This window comes from Balaenoptera ricei, chromosome 1 (genome assembly GCF_028023285.1).
Source record: "Balaenoptera ricei isolate mBalRic1 chromosome 1, mBalRic1.hap2, whole genome shotgun sequence".
NCBI lineage: Eukaryota > Metazoa > Chordata > Mammalia > Artiodactyla > Balaenopteridae > Balaenoptera > Balaenoptera ricei.
This window is the reverse complement of record NC_082639.1, coordinates 66174205-66198485: the sequence shown is the minus strand read 5'-3', so window position 1 is coordinate 66198485 and position 24281 is coordinate 66174205. Positions and strand designations below refer to the sequence as shown.

Genomic DNA, 24281 nt, shown 5'->3' with positions numbered 1-24281 from the left:
GCTTGGCACTGTTACGCTCCTTGCCATCCGCCATGTGGCAGGAACCCTCACCTGCGACTGGTAGCTGGATCTTCTTGTCTACACATAACAGTGTCAGGTAGCAGTAACTGCTACGTGGAAACATAAATCAGGTTAAGGAAAAAGAGAGACGTAGGGTGAATTACAAAAGATGGAAGTTGGGTCATATAGGACCTTAAAGATGAGATAAAGACTGTGGATGTTCTAATGTGATGGGAACAGTTGGAGGGTGTGCATGTGGTCACCTACCTTGTGTGCATGTCCCCAGGCACACAATCCATGGCTCGTAACACTAACAGGAGGTTCCTCCCTGAACGAGCAGACAGCCCTTCCATCGCTGCCACCTCAGAAGACAGACACCACTGATACACCACCGAGTGGCTCTGTGGAATCTTTATCCCAATCTCTTGATGCTACTGAAAATAATAATAATAATACCTTCCTCAGCACCATGGTGAGGAATAAATAAGATAATCCACGTAAAATGTTGAAAACGGTGCGTGCCATAAGAACATCATAAATGTTTATTTCAACACAGTAAAACATAAGAATAGAAAAGCCCACTTAACACATAAAGTTTATTGTAAATAAATACAGACTCTTGACTTTATTTCCATTTCAAATTTGCAATAAAGTCTACACTGGGAATAACATACCTGTTGCCATATTCCCTTTAGTTGCTGTCTCAGTCAGATGCTATAGCAAAAATATCATAGGCCGGGTGGTTTAAATGAACATTTATTTCTCACAGTTCTGGGGGCTGGAAAATCCGAGATCAAGGTGCTGCAGATCCGTCGTCTGGTGTATAGATAGCCACCTTCTCAATGGATCCTCACATGGCCAAGAGAAAAGGAAGAGAGAAAGACAGAGACAGAGACGAAGACAAAGAGACAGAGAGACAGACAAAGACAGAGACAGACAGACAGACAGAGGGGAATCAAGCTCTCCCTTATCTCTTCTTATAAGGGTACTAATCTCATCATAAAGGTCCCACCCTCATGATCTCATTACCTCCCAAAGGCTCCATCTCCAAATACCATCAGAATGAAGACTAGGGTTTCAACATATGAATTTTGGGGGGCACACAAACATGCAGTCCACAACAGTTACCATCTACCCCTTCACCACCATCTGTTATTAAGACAGTAGAAAATTTATATTTTTTAGCCAAAGCAGATACAGTATCACTCTGCTGTCAATAGAAATATTACTAATGGCCTGGGGCCCCCATGATGGCTTTTCATGTTGAATAAAAGCCCAAACCCCAGGGACAGTCAGTCTTCCCCAGAGGGAGTTGTTTGGGCCTCTCCATGCTGCTTGGGCTCCTGTAACACCAGCTTCCTTGTTTACACAACCACCTGCATCTTTGAGGCCATGCATTTCACAAAGCCCACCACAATGAGCACACAAAAATCTGAAAGATGATGCCAGAAATCTATTTCCTACCTCAAAACTTCCCTTTTAAAAGCATCACTGCAGATCTGGGAAACTGAATTTTGTTTTAGTCATTTTCTTAGGTTTCTCTGAGTTTTGGAAGTACAAGACCTAGTTTACTGAAGGCATGAAGGTTACAAAGCTCCTGGACTCGAGAAGGCTGAAACAAGACATTTATAAAAGATCCTGGCTGGAGTTGTTTAGAACTACCATCTGAATGTCCACTGTCCACTAGGTGCTAGGTACTTAATATGTACACTCTTTTTTATTTATTTATTTATTTTTCCTTTTGTGACTGGTTTATTTTCTTTTTTTTTTTGAATTTTTGAATTTAATTTTATTTATTTGTTTATACAGCAGGTTCTTATTAGTTATCCATTTTATACACATCAGTGTATGCATGTCAATCCCAATCTCCCAATTCATCCCACCACCACACCCCCTCCACCACTCTCCCCCTTTAGTGTCCATACGTTTGTTCTCTACATCTGTGTCTCTATTTCTGCCCTGCAAACCGGTTCATCTGTACCATTTTTCTGGGTTCCACATATATGTGGTAAGATATTTGTTTTTCTCTTTCTGACTTACTTCACTCTGTATGACAGTCTCTAGATCCATCCATGTCTCTACAAATGACCCAGTTTCATTCCTTTTTATGGCTGAGTAATATTCCATTGTATATATGTACCACATCTTCTTTATCCATTTGTCTGTCGATGGGCATTTAGGTTGCTTCCATGTCCTGGCTATTGTAAATAGTGCTGCAATGAACATTGTGGTACATGACTCTTTTTAAATTATGGTTTTCTCAGGGTATATGCCCAGTAGTGGGATTGCTGGGTCATATGGTAGTTCTATTTTTAGTTTTTTAAGGAACCTGCATACTGTTCTCCATAGTGGCTGTATCAATTTACATTCCCACCAACAGTGCAAGAGGGTTCCCTTTTCTCCACACCCTCTCCAGCATTTGTTGTTTGTAGATTTTTTGATGATGCCCATTCTAACTGGTGTGAGGTGATACCTCATTGTAGTTTTGATTTGTGTACACTCTTTTAATTCTTAACATATCATGGCACGGTAAATATTATTATCCCCATATTATAGGCAAATTAATGGAAATACAGAGCAGTGACATCATGTGCTCAGAATAAAGGTGGAGCTGGGTCTCTAACTCATGGGTCTGACTCCAAGGCCCACACTCTTTCTTCTGTTAGATGTTGCTTCCCAGAGCAGCAGTCAGAGAACAGTACCCATTATATGAGTAAGGAGATGCTCACTTGATTATAAAAAAAAAAAAAAAAAAAAAAAGCACTTCATCATGAAATGTACTCCCTTACGTCTGTAAGAGACATTCATTCCTCACCAAAGGAAAACAAATGAAAGAAAGAAGGACTTTTCCCTTAAGGGCATCACTACCAAGTTTCATGGTTAGTAATTAATTCCATTTGAAACAGGGCCCTAAGGTTAATGAGTGAGCGAGAGAAAGAGGGAAAGAAATGTAGAGGAGAAGCGTAAAAATGACACTAAAGAGATGGAAGGGCTTGGAGAGGGAAAGTATTAAGAAAATAGAAGACTTTGTGTGTTCTGTTTTTCTTGAAATATTAGGAGTAACTTCCTTATCAGCATGACTCTTGAGACAGAACTCTGAAAACATCTTTCAAGGCAAAGAAATGAGGCCATTTACTATCTGGGGAGGGTTTCTATATTAACTTAAGTCTTGCAAATCCAATAAGATTTCCAGACAGACTCCCAGGAGACCTCGCTGTCTCCAACACCAGCAGGAAGATTTACACTAAGTGAATGTGGCTCTTCCACAGGGCCCGCTCAACTGGCTCCATCTATCTAAACAGGATTCTAACATGGAAACTGGGAATTAAAGTAGGAGACTGGAGACTGGTGGGTGTCAGTGAATACCTTAGAAAGGGCACAAGTCATATCCTGACCGGTATCTAAAAATATATCAGGATGAAGCAGATCCTGCTGTTAAAGAGAAGGCAGAGACACAAAAAGGAATCATCCCCAGATCTGCAAAATCTGAGAGGATGCCAGAAGCAGTCCACAACAAAGATTTTGAACCCAGCTACAAAAGAGTCTGCTGTCTGCGGATGGGAAACACATGCTTTTTTGTACAGAGAAACCCACTTCTGATCTTCTGACTGTATTCTAGGTTCTGTAATAGGATGACAAAAGATTCTCTATGGCTCCTTCCAGAGGGACAACAGAGTCTTGCACTGCAGCTTGAAAGGAGTTCAATGTGAAGCTGAGTCCCAAACCACCATTCATATTCTGATCCCCAGCACTCCAGTGTTTCATCATTCTGCTGTATCTGTACCTAAACATTTTCAAATCCTCAGACCCTACCAAAGTCATGAACAATTTGGTGGGGTGCAGTGCAGACGCAGTGCCAACACAGCCCAGAAACACAGTGAGACACGACCACCTGTGTCTTCCTGCAGAGGAAGGAAGTAGGAATGGACTGGACATTCGATGGTTATATAACTTAGAGAACACTTCTAAATCACACCTTCTAGTAGATGTGAAATACACCGTTCAGCGAGAAGCAAAGCCCATCTTGTATGTTTCATGTTGTCCTGTACCTATCTCCATCTCACACTTGGCCATTGTTCCTTGCAATCGCCTGGAAGTTAAATGCATCTTTTCAGGAGTTTCGGGTAAAATGCTGCACAGCCAGAAAAGAGAAGGGCGCCCATAGGGATCTTGTCTCATGTACATTTCGATTAGAAAGTGTTCCAAATTTGCCAGTGGGTCTTAGGAAGTTCAGGTAAGAGCAGAACAGGTAAATGAAAGCCCCAGATACACACAAACACAAATAAAAATTATTCTGAGTCATTAAATGTGAACTCTTTCCCTCACCAGATCTTTCACCAGTATGTGCCGGTTCAGCCATATTGGTTGTTGGTAAATAGTGACTAACTCTGTGCCTCCCCACGATCTAGTAACTAAGCGGTGAGTAGCTCGCTGGTAGAGCAGAACCCAGCCCAGGGTGACGGCCAGCCAGCACTGTCCTGAGTGGCTGTGTTCATACTCCACCCGCAGGCAAGGAGCCAAGGGATGCGAGTACGGCTTCCACTCCCTGTCCGATGTTCTAACTACCTCTAATAGTTGAATCAGTTATTCATTTACTCCACAAAGATGTACTGAAGTTCTTGCACGGGTTAGACATTGTACAGGCCCTTGTAATACAGATAAACAAGAAAGACAGACTCCCTGATCTCCTGGATTCGTGGACTAAAGGGAAGGGAAAGACAATTAAACCAACATTTGCAGCCCAGCATTATCATCAGGATAGTGGTAGAGGAAGCCTGGAGCACAGTGGGAACACCTAACCTAAACTGAGAAAGTTAGCCAAGGCAAGGCAAGGGAAGGCAGTCTTGTGAGGCATAAAGAAAGTCTGGTTTGGCTAGTGGGTAGGGAGCTGGGGCTGGTGGGGAGAAAAGCAAGAGATGAGGCTGGAAGGACCGGCAGAATCCAGAAAACACAGGTCCTTGTAGGTCACGGAAAGGGATATGGACTTGATGATAAAAGCAAGGACTTTTATGTTCTACAAAGATCGTATTTGTTGTACTGAAGAGAAGGGTCCTGGAGGGAGCAAGGCTAGAGACAATGAGGAAGGAAGTGGGGAGACTGAGGCAAACATAGATAGAGAGAAGACGGTGTCCTGAGCTACTGCAGTAGCAGAGAATGTGGAGAAAAAAGGGTGGACTCAAAAAGATTTAGAAGCAGAATTGATGGGCCTGGGTACTTACTAGATGTAGGGATGTAAGAGAGAGGCAACAAGGATATTATTGCCTGGGTACCTGACCTGGAGAAATGGATGGATGTTAGCACCACTCCTAAGATTTGAAGACAAAACAGGACAAAAACAAATATGGGAGAGAGAGTCAGAGTCTCACTGAGGACATGCTGAGCTTTGAGGTACCTACAGGGCAACCCAGTGAAGTCATCCAGGAAGCAGCTGAGTTAATGATGTCAGGAGAGGGGTTGGGGCAGAAGACACAAATTTGGGTGTCATCAGTCTAAAGATGGTAAATGAAGCCATAAACATGGATGGAATCATCCAAGGACAGGAAAGTGAGAAGGGGAGGGAAGTGAAAGAAGAAGGCTGAGGTCAGAACTGTGAGATCGCTCCCATTTAGGGCTGGCTGACTGAGAAGAGCCTGCAGAGGAACCCCAGAGAAAGACCAGAGGATGGTAAAAATGAGGCAAAGCGCCAACCAGCAGCCACTTGGTGATCAGTAGTCCCAGTGCCTAAAACCTGAACAGGACTCGATTAGTGGGTCCAGGACCACAAAGGCAAGGGGTAAGGAGAGGAGGGCAAGTCTTTAATTCACTTGATCTTCTGCTCTAAGAATGGATTACAGCAGACAGAAATCTTGTTAGCTACTTATAGGTTGAGAGGGGCTATCCCAGAAAAATATAATGCAGGCCATGAATGTAAGCCACATTTGTAATTTTAAATTTTCTAGTAGTTACGGTAAAAAAGTAAAAATAAATAGGTGAAATTAATTTTAGTATCATACTTTATCTAACCTAATATAGCAAAATATTATCATTCACTAAGTAATCGATATAAAAAATTATTAATGAGGTATTTTACATTCTTTTTTTTTTTTTTTTTGGTATTAAGTCTTTGTCATCTGGTGCGTATCTTACTCTTACAGCAGATCTCATTTGGACTAGCCACATTCCAAGTGCTCAGGGGCCACACGTAGCTGGTGGCTACCATATGGGACGAGGCAGGTTTGCAGTTTACACACAAACACTTTACCTTTCCCCAAATTGTATTTAAACAGATAAGAACTCTGAAAAAGTGTATGATCAAGAAGAGCTCTCTGAAAGGCCTAGGTAGCAAGCAGGATATCAAATCCAGATGAAGGAGAATTGGAACAATTAGGGAGCTTTTTTTATTTTTAACACTGTCACAAAACGAAAAGAAGTTGGGGACAGGCTGACCTCGTGCTCGTCGCTGAACAGGGCAGCAGATGACAGCTGCTGTGAAATGGAGATCAGAGCTGGTTCCCCGTTAGGAATAAGTCAATACAGCTTTTTAATACACAGTAGGTGGAGTTACTGCATGTCACCATCCAGGGACATGCTACGTTACGCAAGGTCAGCTGGGGGGAACTGCAACTGCAACCAACCCTTCTCTGGCCCAGTCAATGCCTCTAAAAGGATTTCTAGCTGGAGCTTCTCGGAATGTTTAGTCATCTCTTCACATCACCTTGAAAGGGTGCATGTGATTTCCTCATCAGGGGGATGCGAACAGGACTCGGCTCTGGCTCTCCTCCCACCCCAAGCTCATCATCAGCGAGATGGGTGCCCAGGAAGGAAGGGCAGATGGAGATGAATCGCATTGCCCAGCTCAGGATCACCGGGCACTCCAGCAACCACTGTCAGGAGCCCAGCTCAATTTGCTGGCCTCACTTCTCCAGCTTAGACCTCACAGCTGCACCTGAAACTAAGAGCATTCTTTTTCTCTTCAGATAACTCCAAAAGTTGTTACTTAGAAACTCTCATCCCCCAGGGAGAGGAAAGGGGGAAATGTTAACACCTAAACTTAGGAAATGGAAGCAGATTCAGGCCTACCCCTCCAGCCTTCTGTCTCACATGTCCTTACCTTCCCCACCTCCCATTTCATACTTTGGTAATAACATACAGCTGGTGCCCCCCCTCACGCCCGTGCCTGCATACGCACACACGTGCACACACACGCCGCCCCAAGAGGAGAGGCAGAATAGTGTTTGTGTAGTTAATAGATTAGGCTTTGAAGACAAATCCAAATCTCACTGCTGACATTTGCTAGCTGTGTGACCTTTGGCAAATGACCTCTACTAGTTTCCTTACCTGAAAAATGGGGAGAATACCATGCCAACCTCACAGAAATGTGTGAGGATTAAAATGAGGTAATGTACTAAATAAGCGTAATAGAAATTAAAATGAGTAGCACTGACCCTGAAACATGCTAAGAAGTATATAAGTGATTACTATTACTTACTACACCACTATAGGGTGTTCCATAAGTGGTAGCTATGATTATTGTTCTTAAAATCTCTACTCCTTTCTTCAAAGCTAACCTAGCTATTACCTCATTCTGCTGGCTTTTTCTGTCAACGCCACTCTACCAACCCCCTAAGTGCCACACATAAAAGCACACTCACACACTCATTTAGATCTGATGCCCCTCCCTGGGCAGCTGGTACTTCACACGCTGCCCATTCTTAACTCAATGGTGCTATATACAGTAACTATCTGCTTATGGTCTTTGTCACTTTCCTACAGCAATGCCTCTTAAATGCTTTGAGGAGGTAATATGTGAGCAGAGACAGGAAAGAAGGGAGCGAGGGAGCCATGTAGATATCTGAGGGAAGGATGTCCTAGGCATGATTAAGAAACAGCAAGAGAGCTGGCATGGCCAGAGCAGAGTAAGGCAGAGAGAGGAGAGGAGGTCAGAAATGCAAGGCCAAGGGGCCCAAACGGTAAGGCCCATAACCCATGGAAAGGGATATGGATTTTTTTTTTCTGAGTAAGATGTAAACTTCCTGGAGGGCTTGTGCAGAGGAGTGGTGTGGTCTGACCCACATTTTTAAAGGCCATTCTGGCTGCTATGTGGAGAACAAACAGTAGGGAGGCAAGGGTGGACACAGGGAGACCAGATGAAAAGGCTTGAGCATCAATGGTCCAGGTGAGAAAGGGTGGTGGGCGAAGTGGTGATGGCAGAGATCCCAACAGGACTTGCTGATGGACTGGATGAAAAAAAACAGAGGACAACACCTTGGTTTTAGCCCTAGAATCTGGTGTGGTAAGCCAACTAATGGCTCCCAAAGATACCTGTATTCTAATCTCCAAACCTGTGAATATGTTATCTTCCATGGCAAAAGAAACTTGCTGATGTGGTTACATTAAGGACCTTGAGATGGGGAGATGATCCTGGATTATCTGGGTGGGCCCAATGTATCTCAGGGGTCCTCATAAAGGAAATATGGAGGCAGGAGGGTCAGAGTGAGAGAAGGAGATGTGACAATGAAAGCAGAGGTCAGAGCGATGCAGGGCCAGTAGCCACGGAACACAAGCAGCCTCCAGAAGCTGGAAAAGATAGGGAAATGGAGACTCCAGTAGGAACGCGGCCCTGCCGAGCCATTTTAGAACTCTGACCTCCAGAACTGTGAAACAATAAAATTAGTGTTGTTTTAAGGTAGTGGTGACTTGCTACAGCAGCAACAGGAAACTAATATACCTGAGTTTACTATGATGCCATTTATTGAGACAGAGAGCACGGGAAAAGGAGCAGGAATCAGGAGCTCTTGTTAGGTCTTGCTGGATTTGAAGTACTCATTAACCTATCCAAGTGGAGATACCAAATAGATAGATGATGACCAAGGCTGCAGCTTAGAGGGAAATTGGAACTTCACGTGCCCTTGGGCAAGTCCTTTAATTTCTCTGAGCTTCAGTGACTTCCGTAAAATGGAGTTATATCTTATTTACCCACCTCAAGGATCAAAGGAGACATTTTATGCAAGTGTTCAGAGTGCGCCACTAATATAAGGCATTTATTATTCCTATAAATTGGCCTCTAACCCAAAGGCAACGGGAGTCATTTTTCAAAGGCTTTTAAAGTCTTCTGTCCCTGCAAAGCACCACAGAATGCACAGAGCAGCACTTGGAGCAGGAAACACCAGATAACCCTGGACACGCCCCATTAATAGACTGTAAGGAAAATCCCACCCCCAGTACTCTCATCACCTGCCTCTCTCTCCCCAAATCCAGCCACACCAGACTAGCTGTGACTTGCTTATATCCAACAGCTCAGTGATGGGGATATATATCTTATTTCCTACTAAATGGTGAGTGGGTTTGAAAGGGCCTCAGAGCCCAGTCAAAAAAGTCCAAGCTCCCACCAAATGCAGGATCCACTCATTCGTTCATTGTACAACCCTTTGCTGAGCCCAGGCTGAGGCCAAGCCCTGTGCTAGGACGGCCAGGTAGAGTGGAACACAAGGCAGGGAGGTGCTCCCAGACCCTATCCCTCCTAGAACCTCCCATCCACACTGTGAGGGAGGCATTTGCTCTTCACAAGGCTCTGGAGTCCTATGGACCTTCCACTTAAGGGGCGCTCTGGGGCCAATTCCCAAACCTACTTGACTCTCAGTTTCATCATCTATAAAATAGGGACTGTAATCCCTGGAAAGCACTTAGCATAGTACTTCATACCCATTAAGCGCTCAATAACTGGAAGCTTTAATTGTTATAGTTAATGTTACTCAAGTATCACCTACATTTTTTTTAATAAACAGCCTAAAATATGTCTTCTGAAATACCCAGTATGACAGAGTATACTGGGTATGCTCCTCCTGACAGCCTTAAAATATCTGAAGGCAGATTTTATTACCCCTCTTCATCTCTCTTCCAAGGCAAATATACCCAATTCCTTTACCCTCCCTCACAGAACCCAACTCCTAGAACTTCTTCCCACCCTCATTGCTTGTTCTTTATGTATTATGTCTGGCTGCAGCCCTCTTAAAATATGGCCCTCCATGGAACCCAGGAGTCTGACCAATGTCAAGTATAACGGAACCAGCATAGAGTAAATGTCTAGAATTAAAGGACTTAACAATCATTGCTTCAATTACTCATGGGCAATCCCAAAGATCCATGACATGTTCTAGTGTGAAATTTCACTGAAGTACAAATTTGGCTCAACTACATGATGCAACCAGTGTTTGGGGCAATCATTTAGAATCCAGGTGCCCAGCATCTTTCTAGCAATAAAACTTGGAGATTCCCTCCTTGTCCTTGGGTGCAATAATACCTGCGAAGTGATTACAAACTCAGGTTTCTTGTGAAAATTTGCCATCAAGCAAAGGAAGATACTTTAGTAAATAAGGCTCTGCATAGGAAACACATGATCCCTAACAGAAATATGATTTGGGACAAACAAGGATCTGTATGAACGTTTCCATATTCACAAGTCTGAACGTTTGGGATGGCCTCAAACTGTATCTTTTGCAAATGTCATGTGCCCTCTGTATACATATCAATGAAGCCAAAGAATGAGCTAGATCTTCTACACATGAAACAGGCAACGCTGTGTGTACAAAACTGAATTAAGAAACAGGTCCCTGAGTTCCACAGCCAGCTCTGCCAGGCACTGCCTGACCTTAGGAAACTGCCACTCTTCTGGGTCTCACTCAGTCTCTCTGCCTATCAAATGAGAGGTTGGAATGAGTCAAGGATTCTTCACCTGCTGTCCAGGGACACATAGGTCAGGGGAGATGTTTACCCACTGAAGTTTTAAAGATATGGATATGTACATTTTAAGGATAAAAGAGCCATAGCATTTATCAAGTTCTAGGCACTGTGGTAACTGCTTTACATAATAAAACCCACAATAATTGCTAATATTAAAAGCTTACTAGGTGCTTCATAAATATTATTTTACTGAAGCATAATATTCTAATGCAGTAGGTACTGTTAGTGACCCATTTTATTTAGAAAGATCAGGTAACTTGCTTGAAGTCACTCAGTGTGTGAAGAGCAGAGGTGGGGTTTCCACACAGGCCTGAATCCCCAGAAGCCCGCTCTTCTCCGCTGTACTGCACTGTTTCACGATGAGCTCAGTAACTAGGTAAGAGGACTACTTGGTATCACACCACCGTAGAACTGTCTTTAATTTGCCTATTTTCAGGCTAGCACTTTCTCCAATCTCAGCAGTGGTTGGCAGAGGCTGGTCATTCAAATGAGCAGGACCAGAGGCCAGACCAGCGCGAGTGGCCCTGCCATTAGCAAAGCTGCTCACTCCAAGAGGTGCAAGTGCAGCAAAGACTGAATTCAGAAAATGTAGTCGGTCATGCTTATAAATAAACCACATTTTTTATTTATGCTAATACTCTTGCTGGTTGTATCGCCTTTAAAAAGAAATAAGACCTGAGTGGGCTTTAAAGACTCAGATGAGAGAGAATACTACAGGTAAAAAATTTCACTTCTTATTAAGTTTTTACACTCAAATCCATAAATTATCTTGTTAAAGTGTTTCTGCTTATGCAGCAGTTTCCTTGGAACACATTTTCATCCTTGGGAAATGTCAGATGAACTGAATTTCTCCTTTTCCTTCGTATCCTCAAACTAAACTAGAGGATAATTGACTTTCCACGACTTCACAAGCTTTGAGGCCCACTTACAATCAGAAGATGGGCCTAAAGCAGAGTTGTAATATATGTCTATAAATGTCTGCACACACAGAAAAAAATAATTTTACATTAGTCACTGAAACTGACTCTGGCTAATTTTAACAAAAAGTGGGGAGAGAAGATTTTTTAGAGCAATGCTATTATATTGTGGAATCCAAGGCTAAGATACATACTAGAAAGGTCTAGAACCAAGGCCTGGAGCATGTGGAGGACCCAGGAATAGGTTCTGTGTCTCTGATTTCACCTTAAATTCTCTCTGTGGATTTGCTTCATTCCTCCATCTCTGTGTCTCAGGCCACCTGACAGAACATGGCCTCCAAAGAGCTCTGCAGTTTTGTCCCCTGTTTCAGCCACCAGGAGAGAAACTAACTTCTCTTTCTCAGTGCCAATTCCAATACCTCAGGGAATCAAATAAGAAAAACCCCTGGATCAATCCACTGTGGCTCAGACACAGAGTAGCCTAATGCAGCATGACTGCCTCCATGATAATCATGGAGATAGAGTGATAGGGAAGCAATTTCCAAGACAGCAAGGGGGCTAACGGAGGGGTGGCCAAGCTACACGCAAATGAAATAATATGTGTCCCCTACACATCCTTCCTGAAGTAGACATTTAAATCAACTGAAAGCTCCTAGCTCACAGAGTCCAAAGCCCTCAACGTGGCTAGGAGCCCCACCATCTGGCCCCTGACCTCTGTTCTATCTGCCCTGGGGGTACACTCACCCTCCCGCACTGAGCTGTAGTCACTGCATCTCTACAATGACAAAGTTCCTTCTCACTTCAAGGTCTTCACATAAAGTCACCACACTCTCCATCCCTCCCATCTAGCTACTTCCCCCTAGCGTATCTTCCACTTAGACTTCCTCATAACACCTATACCAGACCAGATCACAACTTCAATTAAAAGGCTGTGTAGCCACTGCTATATGCAAAACAGATGACCAACAAGGACCTACTGCATAGCACAGGGAACTCTGCTCAATATTCTGTAATAACCTAAATGGGAAAAGAATTTGAAAAAGAACAGATACATGTATTATGTATAACTGAATCACTTCGCTGTACACCACAGACTAACACAACATTGTTAATCAACTATACTCCAATATAAAATAAAAAATTTTTATAAAAGCTGTGTAGCTTTTCAGTTGATGGTTTTTTCTTGCCTCTCATACTGTAAACTTAATGAGAACAGAGCCTATCTCTCCTCTCTGAATCTAATTCCACAGTGCCTAGTATGGTGCCTTGCAATAGCAAATGCTCAAAAATTAGTTAATGCATATTTTCAAATGAGAAGATGAGCAAGTGAACCAGGCCAAATCCTAAACTTTCAAATGTAACGGTATCCAAAAGTTAAGAGTAGCCTAGAATTAAATAAAGTATTTCTCACACCTCATTTTCCAACTCAGAACACTTCCACAGACAGGAACCAATTGGCAGGTGATGGGTGGCAAGGACAACCCCAAAGGCACAAGGGATGCTTTGTTACACCACGGCAACCCTGAAAACAAAGTCAAACTGTGGTCCACCAAGAAGCAGAGTTTCTGCACTCGAAGAAGCCAAGTACATGTTCCGGTCCCCAGTGCTTTTCTGACAATAGACTATTAGCCACTCACCTGAAAACCAGAGACCCCAAAACATCAAGCTTCTTTTCAACCTAAAATCAAAAGATACATTACCAAACGACCACTGCTTAAGACCTACAGCCCCTGTTAAGTGTAAATGACTTCTTCTGTGGTTTTACCACTAAGTGTGACTTTGGAATATGATTGCCATGTAGTAAATTTAAATTCTTCTGACATTAAAAAAAATTATAGCTACTCCAAATCAGTCATAAATCGTTGGGGGTGAGAGTTTGCTACCCAATTTACTTAAAGACATACTAAAATATACTGACACAGAAAATACATGAAAACCAAGCCTAAGCTCCAAAGGCCAAACTTCCACCATGAAGTGCCTGGAAATATATCCTGAAACATAATACATCTAACAAGTGATTCTACAGTAACAGTCTCACTTATTTTTTTTCTTGAAAAAACAAGCCCAATTATAAAAGGTAGAGAACAAAATATGAACTGTGTCATTTTTTTAAGTGAAGATAAAGTTGCCAGGTCAATTATCTGCTATTATGGGGATTCTCTCTTCTTGATCTCAGCACACTTTGTACTCTCTTTAGGATATCTCCTCTACTTGGCAAGCTCTCAGATCCAGGAGAGGAAACTTATCATTTCCATACACTCTTCCATATGTCCCTTTCTTTGTTAGTTCTTTCCATGTAGGTTTTTTCTTCAGCTGCACAACTATCTTCTGTTAAAAGTAATACAGAGTACTTAATTATGCACCCTTCATTTTAGTAAGACTTATATTTTGTAATGAGGAAAAAAAATATGCTCATGGTAGAAGTTGTAAAACTAGAGAAAACCAGAAACAAGAAAATAAGCACCTCTCATTCCATCACTCAGAAGTTTAGTTAACACTACTCTGGGCCTGGTGTAGGACACAGTCCTTGTTCTAGGAAAGAAACTGATAACCAAGCATTACACAAGTAATGAATTGCAATTCTGATAAATGCTACAAGGAAAAAAATACAGGATAGGATGCTATGAAAACTATAATGGGACCTTTTACTCTAGTTAATATCTTGGTACCAATGCTTCCTATACTTTTTCAGAGAAACTGTTAAATATACATAAGTTTTTATCCACCTGGGATTGGATAGTACATACGACTTGAAGATAAAAATTTCATTTGTCATTTCCAAAGCTAACTTCCACAGACAAAGGAGTTGTTTATCTCAGAATTTCTCTAAGAATTCCCAGGAAACAACAGTAGGCAAGACAGCCATCAATGAGTTAACAAATGGCCACAGATGAAATCAAGGAATTATGTTTTCAGGATCACTCTGAAGCAGTCAAATAACCTCTGGCCAAAAGGAAGCCATTGTCGAGAGCTGGAAGAGGTCATCACATCATACCAAAGGTATAATCAAAAGCATATAAGAACACATTCCAGATTCTTCTTCTTCTTCCTTCCAGGGTCTTACAAAGTTGCTCACCCACCATTACTTTATCAGAGTTCTAGGTTTGCAGAGAAGATCCCGTAACAATGTCATTTGGGAACTCCTCCACCTCATCTGTCTTTTAAGATCTAGATAGATAGGAACCCCCTCAACTCCATGCCCAGTAGAAATACAAATCTCTCACTTAGCTTTCTGCAGATTTCTATATGAGGCTATGTTCTCATGGTCAAACTCTGCCTACAGGATTTTATTTCCATATCTGATATCTCTGTTACACTCAGCATTAATTTAGACAAATGATGCAGTCGCGTTTCCCACATTTTGGGGAAATCGTAGGGCTCACAACACCCGAGCATAATGGATGAGCCTCACCCTGGGAAAACCACCTTCTTGATCATGGTATCTCCCCTGCCAGGTAAGTATTCAAATTTATTTTTGAAATGTGTTTAGGTACTGGTCTCTACCTCCTTCATAAAAGAAGCAAGACTTCTAATTCATAATAAGTGATGTCATTCTAATTCCCCTAGGAGTATCAGTATCCAGGTTTACATTCACATTAAGGTTTATAAGCTATAGATAACTGAGATCAGATTCTTTCCCGAGAGCAAGATTCCAGGGGAGGAGAGGATGTGGACAATATGAGGGAACTAAAAGAATGAAAAGGAATTATAATGAGGCCCTGTGGGTAGAAGGTAGAGAAAGAAGAAATGAGCATGGCCAGCCCCGTTGGTTTCCATCCAGATATCAAGAAGCAAACAGACAAATTAAACTTCAACGATAATTCTCAGCTCACTGCCTGATCTTCTCATAGTGTGCCTTATAATTTTAAAAATGAATGTTTAATTTAGTACATTTTCCAATACTTTCAAATGGCCATTTTTTTTACAGTGGAAATTCATCCTAATAATTTGTTAGTAGAAGCAACCAGAGAAGTAAGAGTAATGTGACCCCTTTCTAAACCTCAAAGAACAAACTCCTCAGCCTTATTCTCAGCTAGGCTCTTCTTAACCTTCTCAGTCGGTTCCTAGGCTTCAAAGGAAATTTCCCGTCTCGGTTTTCAGGGAAGAATGACTTCACCCAGGCTCTGCGTGGTGCCCTCGCAGGCAGGCAACACCAGGAGCAAGCAACGCAGATACGGCCTCAGCCACTCCCTGCTCAGCCTGAGAGGGGATCTGCCAGGCCAGAGAGGAATCTGGGTTCTCCAAAATGCTACAGCAAAAGAGTCTGGCACCGAGCAGAACACACCACCCAAAGGTCAGGAGCCACTGAGGACTTCAGGAAGGTGAAGATAGGACTTGGCTTCTTCTCCTTTGAGCAGGACATTCCAGAATGACGTATGGGAAGCTCTAGATAATGAGTCCCTTTGACCAATTATACCACAGCTCCTAAAAACAAAAGACAGATGTCCAGCCCTGGGATCTCCTGCCCTTTCCACCTCACCTCAGTTTACAGGAGGCTCTGGTTTTCTGCGTGGAGACACAATGCCACTCTAGCTTGAGAACTCTCCTGCTACTCTTACTGGAGAGGGAGCAGTGAGTGTGTAACCAGAAAGTCAGCAAAAAATTCCATTCGCTTTTTTGTAACCAGTCAACTTCCGTTTATGACGGAAGTCAGTGTGAACCACAACAGCAAAGAAGCCCAGGTACTGTGGTTCTCTTCCTGTATTCTAGGACTCTGAGTGATGTATGATTCCTCCTAGGAATGCAAAGGGTGCACCAGACCTGTCAGAGAAACTATAAATCATCCAAGAAAATAAGATGAAAACAGAGTCAATGAAACCCCTCATAGAGTGGCAGCTTTCTGATTAGCTGTCATACTGCTGTGGACTAAGGAACCCCAAAGGAAGATGCTCTTTTCCTTTAGGTGTAAAAATCTTCATTTTCTTCAGACATTACACACACACACACACACATACACATACACACAAACACATCTACAGATCTGAGAACTCACTGTATTGGTATTACTTTTTTCAAAATGACTGAGACTTACCTAACCCACTATGCCTAATCATACCTGAGATTTTCTTTTTCCTCTCTCCTAGGACCTTTATTTCAAACAAAGTATTTAAATTCCCCATAAAATATTTTAGAGACCCTACATACCAAGTTTCAGAAGGCTGATGGATGAAGACAGCACCTTTGCTAAGGACACCTCTTTGATCATGAGTAATTCTGCATAGTTACTTTCTTTCTTTTTTAACAGCCTTGTACAGTTTCAGTGATGAACAAACAGAACTTGGATGAACACAGTGCCATCCAAGAATCTGGGTTGAATTTCTCTCTATATTCATAAATGAAGAAGGCCTTGATTTGGAGATTAGAATGTGATTAAACAAGAAGGTGGTACATCACAAAGCTGGGGTTCCTAGCTGGGAGTCTTCAGATGGGCTTCAAAGGTCCATGAATCCGTTCAAACTACATGCAAGGCTGTGGATTTTTATGGAAAAAGAATCCATAGCTTTCAATAAAAGCATTGGTGAGCCAATGAAATTTAGGAACCTTAAGGAGTACAGGCAATAACCGTTCGTTGAATAAATGAATAAATGAACTCAGGGAGAGCAGCTTATCACCAGTCATAACCTTCCAGGATCAAATTCTTCTTTGGAAGCACTTTAAAGAAGATGGTGGAAAGAAAATTGGAGATGTTGAGCTATTACCACATATGTAAGAGCCAGGCTCTGACCAAGTTGCTGTTCTGTCCCTCAGTTCTTTTACCAAACATTACTCTTTATATATAACTCTTTTCCACACTTTTGAAAATTGCTTCAAGTATTAGGGCTCTGTAGCCTAGATGCCAGGAGAGCTAAATGTCTCCAGACAGAATGTCAGAATGTGAGCTGCAAGGATAATGGAAAGGCATATAGGAGCAAAAAGACAAGGACGGTAAGTACACTGGGGTGCAGAAGGAAAAGGTAGGTGGAAAAAAGAACCTAGAACCAGCCACAGAAGCTTCCATTCTTCTCCACGTTGCATCTTTGTAAAAGCCTATGCACATGGGCTACCCACTCTGGTCCACCCACAGGACTATATGTAAACATGAGGTGGGCTAGAGAGTAGGGCAATTGGAAAAAGGGGCTCAGTCATAAAGAGGTGCATACTGATTAATAAGGAAGGAAGTGGGAGCAGGAGCAAGCAGAAAAATGCCTCTACATACCAAGAATAATAAGAACACAAGCATAATACCACATACAAGAATATATACCAGGCAAGGAAATAATCATGGTATCAAGGGAGAGTAGAATAGTTGTTAAGAACACATCCTCTGGTGGCAACCTGAGGTTGAGCGGGGGTGTACTTCCTAAGACTGTGTCCTGGGCAAGTTACTGAACATTCCGAGCCCCTATTTAAACCCTCCTCAGTGAAATGAAGATAAAAATAGGACAGATATCATTGGGTTATTGATTATTATGAGATAAAATGAGAACGCATTTAAAGAATAATGTGTTTGATGAACACTTAATTAGCAACAGTTGCTTTTATTCTCATCAGCCATGTACTCATGGGATTAGTCAGGGAAGAAGTTAGTCCGCAAAGAGGGGCCCAGCCCACTCAGACTTGGAGACATGCATGTACTACAACTGCAAACCAGCCCTGGAAATTTCCTCCATGACCAGTTAAACCCTACCCAGTTGGTGAAGACCCTGAGTAAGGCCTATGTTTCTTTCCATAAACTCATGAGTGGGGAGCATGCGATGACTATTCTTTTGGCTCACAGGAAGGGAAAAACAAGTTAATTTCTCAGAAAGATAGCAAAAAATCGTCTTTAGGCTCTTCAGAATGTACAAACCTCAGACACAGGGAAATATATATGTGTTCCCTTTTCAGAGTGAATGCTGCCACACACATATTTCCCTTGACAGCAGCAGTGAGCCTGGGGCAGGAAAGATGCTTAGGAAGTGCCACTATTTTATTTATTTATATACTTCGGTCCCCTGATTTCAGTCATCATTCTCTGTCCCAGACTGCTGTCATTGTTATTAATAAGTTCACTCTCGTCCATCTAAAAATTAACATTCCTCATACTTGAATAATGGATTTTCTGTTTGCTTAATTCAAAAAGGCAAAAAAAGGTATTTTGTTGCTATTGTTCCACCTCACCTCACCAAGTGACATGATTATTCAGCTCACGAAGAACTTGGCTGAACCATCCGATGATTCCTGCACAGAGCCCTGCAGGCCATCAACAGGATCATGTGGGGGACACAGTCATCCCAAGCACAAGGCACACCGCTGAGGCCAAAGCACAGACCAGGGCCCGCTCACAGAGCTCAAAGTCTGAGAAGCATAGCATAGGAAGGGAAATGATGGAGTTTCCAAGGTCATTTTATAGACTTCGCAAAACTTCTCTGTCTGCCCCTCTTGCTCTGATCAACACTGTTCAATTTTTTAGGGATGAGGGCTAAAAAGGGAACAAAGATTTGCTCTGGGAGAGAATTTTAAGAAAACTAACTAAAACAATAATAATACCAATAATAGAAACAACCAACACTCATTAAGCATTCACTATGTGACATACCCTATGCTAGACACTTTACACAAATCAGCTCATTTAGGCCTTACACCCCCCAAATAAAGTAGATACTATTACTCTTCTAAATTTACGGAAGGGGAAAGTGAGGGTTACGGATATCATATAACTGGGTAAACCAGAAAGTGACCCACAGTAGAGAGGCTTACAGAGAAGACCTACAATATAACACATCTAAAATCTTGCCAAGGCATCTCAAGACGCTACACGGTCCTCAATAACATGGACAACATTGCTTTCTGCCAGGGAGTTTTGCCTTAATACTTAAACTTTGCTTATCCCAATCAATGATAGGGAGGTTCAATCTCTATTACCATAAAACCCAAATTATAGGAAATGTATATGTACAATGCAATAAAATGTTGGCATAAGTTCAAGTGCATGAAACAGGAAACTCAACTTAAACGAGCTTAGACAACAAATGAAACTTATTAGTTCATGTACCAAAAAAGTCCTGCAGTAGGACAAACTTTAGAGATGGTTTGATCATTGATCCAGCTCAGCCTCTCTGCAATTCTTTCACCTTTGCCCTCCTCCTTGTGTCTGCATCATCCTTAGGCTGGTTTCCCTCATGAAAGCAAAATGGCTGCAGCAGCACCAAGCCTCACATGGGCAGCCCAGACCATGCAGAGAAAGAGCAATTTTCTCTTTCTCAAACAAAAGTCCTGTGCATCACACTGACTTGACCAATTTAGATCACATGCCCAGTGCTGACCTCATCAACATAGACAGGGAAAATGTTATACGCTGACTTAAGTAATGACTGGGTGAGGTCTGCCCAATACTCCTCAAGAAGGATGGTATTTGAAAGATGGGTCCTGCCAATCAGGGTCCATCCCCCCCCCAGGTTAAGTGGCTACTATCGAATGAGGTATAAAATGGTTCCCAAAAGAATTATCTAGGTGCTGTGAGAAAAAGGAGGTGGATGCTAAAAAGTAATCAACAAATGTCCAAAAGTGTGCCAAGCAGAGAACATCTGAAGGGACTATAATCATAAACATGTTAGAACAAATTGCATTTAATTTTGTATGTGGAGAAGTGGTCAAATGCTTGGGAAAAGTCTATTTACTTAAATAGGTTCAAGATTCCCTTTGTTTATATGATTCATTTGTTTAATCATGGCCACCTTCAAAATAAGCACCAGTGTAGACTTTCAGCCAAGCCCTCCATCAGCCTCCAAATGAGCAAGAGCCATCTGCATTAGCAACATTTTCCTGATCCAATTCTCCCCACTCAATTTTAATTTTTATCAGACATGTTTTCTTTTCAATGAACTCCCTGGCATCAACTGTGAACTTCGGAAGTCCTGGAGGGAGGCAGTACAGCAGAACAGTTAAAACCACAGGCAAGGGGAACCCTGGGTTTCCTATGAGTTCTGTCTCTTATCAGCTTGAAAATCCCAGACAAATCATTTAACTTCTAAATTGCTTCACCTGTGAGGATAATAACAGCACCTATCTCATAAAGTCAGGATTAAACAGTGTACCTAAGCACTTAGTACACAGCCTGGAACAGAGCACATGTTCAACTCACATTAGCTCTTTTATTAATAAGAAATTAAACTAAAGTTCATGTTAGTGCTCTGAGACATTTTTTAATCTTACAAATAAATTGACTAATCAAAGGAAAAAAATTCCCTTTTGCATTCATCATCACAACAACATACAATTAAACCTCATAATAATGACAACAATATTTGATTTACTGACTACTTACTATGTTCAAAGGACTATGTTAGGTGTTTTCCACATATGAATTCTAAAAGATAGGTATTTTGTTGTTATTTGACAGGAGGGAAAACGAAGGCTCAAAGAGATTAGGAAAGTTGCCTAAATGTTGTAAAGCCAGTAAATAAGAAAGCAAATACATGAACACAGATGAGTCTGACTCCAACGCTCATACTCAGAAATTTCCAAGTTAACTGACAATTCTAGTTTCTTTAGCAAATGAAGAATTGTCCCTCATAAGAGAAGGCTAATCTTCCCAGTTAAAAAGAAAAAAAAGAAAAGAGAAAAAGAAAATTGTTTAAAGTGGTATTTGTACAATAATTTTAGGAAATGTAATAGCCAGATGATAATGGCACTAACAATCCAGCATGTATTTTATGGAGCTATTAATATATGCCTCGAGTGGTCAAAGGCTTCGCCACTCACTTGAGGCAGGTAGTAATGGCCAATAAAACTTGCCTGGTCATGTCTTAATGCCATGTTATATCATCATACTTGTAATGAAATGCCCTTAAACTTCAGTTTTATCAGAAGAGAAGAAAAAGTGGTAGTTAAACAAGCTAGCAAAGTGGGGAAGAAGTATAGAAATTGGAAAGAGCCCTGAGCTAGGACCTTGGCCTAACTCTACTATGCATCTACGTGACCTTCAACACATCTCAAATCTTAGGATCCCAGCATCTCCTTCTATAAACTGAGGTTCCTTATGGTAAGTTAAGACCTCTTCCAGCTTCAACAGTCTATGGTTATACAGAATATTTCATTCATTCAACAGGAGCTCACAAAGCACAAAATATGCACCAGCTACACCCTACGCTAGGAGCTGAGGACACAGCAGTAACCAAGGAAGAAGTCCTGCCTCTGATGCTGGACGTAAGAGGTAAAGGGACGACTCTGTTTAAATACTGCCCTGCTTTCTAACTTTCTCTTCTCATACATCATGAACATGTTCAAGCAAACATAACAAAACCTTGAAAACAGTTGAATTTGGGTGGTGGTATGGGCCACAGTTTTTTGCACTGTTCTCTCTACTTCTGCGATGTCAGAAGTTTTTCATCATAAAAATTTAAGATAGAAGAGAAAAGCTTCAGGGAGACTTCTACTTCTGATAATAAGCCACTAGATCTGCCAGATCTGCCAGACAAATCTTTCTATCAAAGACAAGAAGGAAAGAACAGACAAAATATTTATGAAATGCTTAAAAACATCCCAAAGCCAACCAGATGGGGGGTGGGGGTGGGGCATTAAATGAGAATCAAGGGAAGGAAGGAAGTCCAGAGAAAAGAGAACAACATTTTGGACCCGTTTTCCCTCTACAGATGCTTTGAAGAGCCAGGGGGATAGAGATTTGTGTTCACAGTCTGCTGGAAATAGGGTGAATAGACCTGAGCATATCATTTGCTTTGGGTTAGGATCCCCAAAGAGCTACATCCTAGCAGGAGGAAGAACAAAAAGCTAACAGGACCCTGCAGAGGACTGTGGCTTATGTTCAAACCACCTCTGCCTCTGAAACTGAAATAAGGTGCTTCTAGAATGCTAAATCTCCAAGGACTTGCAGAAGCAAATTTAATCCCCTCTAGAGTTGGATAACGTTGACCAAAAATTATATCTGCAAATAATTGTGCAAATATAATATTTCACACTCAATTAAAAATAACTAAGCACATGAGAAGATAAGAAGATATAAATAAAACCCAGCAGGAACAAGAGAAATAGAAATAGATCCACAGGGCTCCATATTTGGAATTACCTGAAACTTTTTGTTAGAAATTTTACTTTTTACAAGGTTAGAAATTTCAACATGGAATGGTATAGTGGGGTGAATGGTGGCCCCCCAAAAGATATCTTCATGTCCTAATTCTTGAGACTTGTGAATATTACTTCATATGGCAAAGGAGTAAATATTACCTTATATGGTAAAAGATCTGACGAAATTACAGCTGCTGAAAGGAGGAGCTTATCCTGGATTACCCAGGTGAGCCCAAAATGAAATCAGATGTATCCTTATAAGATAATAGCATAAGGAGTTTTAAGACTGACACACAGAGGACAAGACAATGTGATTATGGAGCACAGAGACATGTGTGATCACAAGACAAGAAATGCCACCAGAAGCTGAAAGAGGAAAGGAATGGATTCCTCCTTAGAGCATCCAGAGGCAGTGTGGCCCTGCTAAAACCCTGACTTCAGACTTACAGACTCCAGAACCATGAGAGAATAAATTTCTGTTGTTTTAGGCCATTCACTTTTTAGTAATATAGGAAATTATTACAAATGCCCTAAGAAATTAAGATACATGGGAAACTCAAAAAAAAAGAGAACCAAATGGAAAGTTTAGACCTAAAAATATATTAACTAAAACTAATAACTTAATGAATGAATTTAGCTTTAGTAAAATAGATACTGCTGAAGTAGGAATTAGAAGTCAGAAGAAAGCTAGAGTGCAGCGCAGAAAGACAAAATGATGGAAAAAACAGGAAAAGATACATTATAGGATAAAGTGAGATGGTAATTAAGCCCAAGTAATTAATAAAGTAAATAAAAGTAATTATAGCCCAAGTAGGAGAGAAGAGTGAATGGAAGAAAGCAATATTTGACAACATAATAGCTGAGAACTTTCCAAAACTGAAGAATGACATCTGGCCTTAGAGAGAGCTAAGACAAGGAGCCCTAGAAATTCCAAGCAGAATTAATAACAAGAAAACTTCATCTAAGCATATTACTTTAAAACTGCTGAAAACTACAAACAGAAAACTTAAAATCAGTCAAAGGGGAAAAAAAAGGAACAAAAATTAGACTTTAACTTATCAACAGAAACAAGGGAAGCCAGAAATAAGTGAATATCTTTAAAGTGTTGAAAGAATCTAATTGACAGCCTAGAATTCTATGCACGGGGAAAATATCCTTTAAGAATGATGGTGAAATAAAGACATTTCAGACAAACAAACACTGAAAGAATCTGTCACCAGCAGATCTACAATAAAAGAATCACTGAAGGACATTTGTTCTTCAAGCAAAAATTAAGTGATCCCAGATGGAAAATCAATGATACAAGAATAAATGGAGAGCAAAGAGCAGAATAAATATATGAGAAAATCAGAATAAATGATTGTGTAAAACAATAATAATATCTTGGGCATTTGCAATATATAGAAGTAAAATACACAAAAATAATGACATATAAGACAAGGTTATAAGTCAAAAGAGACATAAATAACATTAAAGTTATCTAAGGCCTAAATCAAGAATGCATACTAGCTCGTAGACAGCCTCATCCACCACAGGGCAGACAGCAGAAGCAAGAAGAACTACAATCCTGCAGCCTGTGGAACAAAAACCACAATCACAGAA

General features: G+C 41.3%; 1 protein-coding gene and 1 non-coding gene across 5 annotated transcripts in view; both read right to left on the bottom strand.

Annotated features, from left to right (window-relative positions):
• Positions 1-24281, bottom strand: part of ST6GALNAC3 (ST6 N-acetylgalactosaminide alpha-2,6-sialyltransferase 3) — a 567689-nt gene that overhangs the window by 514186 nt on the left and 29222 nt on the right. The window lies entirely within an intron of this gene.
• Positions 14936-15099, bottom strand: LOC132354904 (U1 spliceosomal RNA). Its single transcript, XR_009499460.1, has one exon. It is a non-coding gene; the product is annotated as a U1 spliceosomal RNA (small nuclear RNA).